At 43.3% G+C, this 1,135-nt stretch overlaps 1 protein-coding gene across 3 annotated transcripts in view; it reads left to right on the top strand.

Annotated features, from left to right (window-relative positions):
• The first annotated feature begins 240 nt into the window (after positions 1-240).
• LOC106869885 (glutathione gamma-glutamylcysteinyltransferase) overlaps positions 241-1,135 on the top strand; it is a 10,708-nt gene continuing 9,813 nt past the window's right edge. The window contains exon 1 of one of the 3 annotated variants that reach the window (XM_052975387.1): positions 241-386. The gene's annotated coding sequence lies outside the window, so the exon portion shown is untranslated. Of the gene's footprint in view, positions 432-1,135 lie in introns of all 3 variants that reach the window. The other 2 variants (XM_014915809.2, XM_014915808.2) reach the window with 2 other exon arrangements.

The following is a 1,135-nucleotide window of genomic DNA, read 5'->3' as shown; positions in this document are numbered from 1 at the left end:
TGTATGTATGTATATGTGTGTGTGGTCCTGTAGAAGTCACGTGGTTAAATAAACTTGTATTCACTTCTCATGCCTCTGATTTATGCTTTTACATACATAACACATGCGCACAAATATATTTATATATCTGTGTGTGTGTGTGGTGTGTGTGTGTGTGTGTGTGTGTGTGGTCGGGTTAGTTTGATAAAAGATAAACCATGCAAGTGTTGTTCGTTGAGAGTTCGTATGACGTCATGGCTGAAGCTTAACTGAAAGAGAAAAAAAAATATAGAATTTTAAAAAAACCCGGATGTGATGTCATATCGTTGTTCTCGAAGAAAGTAAATAAGTGTTAATTCCAACTTCGATACGATCAGCCCCAAATAACTCTCCATATACACCAGCAGGTATGTATATGATTCAGAAATCGGGGGAGAGTTTATTTTGCCTAGGTATGGTTTCGTTATTATAATCGTTGTAGTCGTCTTGTTGTTAATATTGTGTATTTCTCTGTTCGGCGTAATCAAGCGGCAAGTGCGAGTTCCCAGCTGTGAAGTACTTTCGCCTAGACGTGGACCATGCTGTTCTCCGACGATCCACCGTTTATTTATCTGTATGGAGACGAAGCGTGACACGGTGGTCGGATCGGAAAGGGTTATAGTATAGACAACAACTAAAGAAATCGGTACGGCCGATTCCTCTCATCAGGGGGCGGACTGTTCACCGGACCCCTTAGTATTGATATCAAAGAGAGTTAATATGTAGAGTGCGGGCCCCTCAGATCTCCGGACCCTCGGGCTGCACCCGATTGACCGACAGCTCAGTCTACCCGTCTCTCATAGTGTGCCCCACCCAGCTCTGTCTTTGGGGCTAATCAAATACACTACTATTTAACCCAGCCTTTAAGCATCCCTACGCATGTGTGCCCCATCTCCTACCAACCCAAATTTGTCTTTTTGTAACTTTCAAGAAAATGGATATTTTTGAATGAAATTTTCTACAAATAGGCGTAGGAGTGGCTGTGTGGTAATTAGCTTGCTTCCCAACCAAATGGTTCTGGGTTCAATCCCACTGCGTAGCACCTTGGGCAAGTGTCTTCTACTATAGCCTCGGGCCGACCAAAACCTTGTGAGTGGACTTGGTAGACGGAAACTGA

The sequence above is a fragment of the Octopus bimaculoides genome, chromosome 21, assembly GCF_001194135.2.
Source record: "Octopus bimaculoides isolate UCB-OBI-ISO-001 chromosome 21, ASM119413v2, whole genome shotgun sequence".
In the NCBI taxonomy this organism is placed as follows: Eukaryota; Metazoa; Mollusca; class Cephalopoda; order Octopoda; family Octopodidae; genus Octopus; species Octopus bimaculoides.
This window is presented reverse-complemented; position numbering and strand designations above follow the sequence as displayed.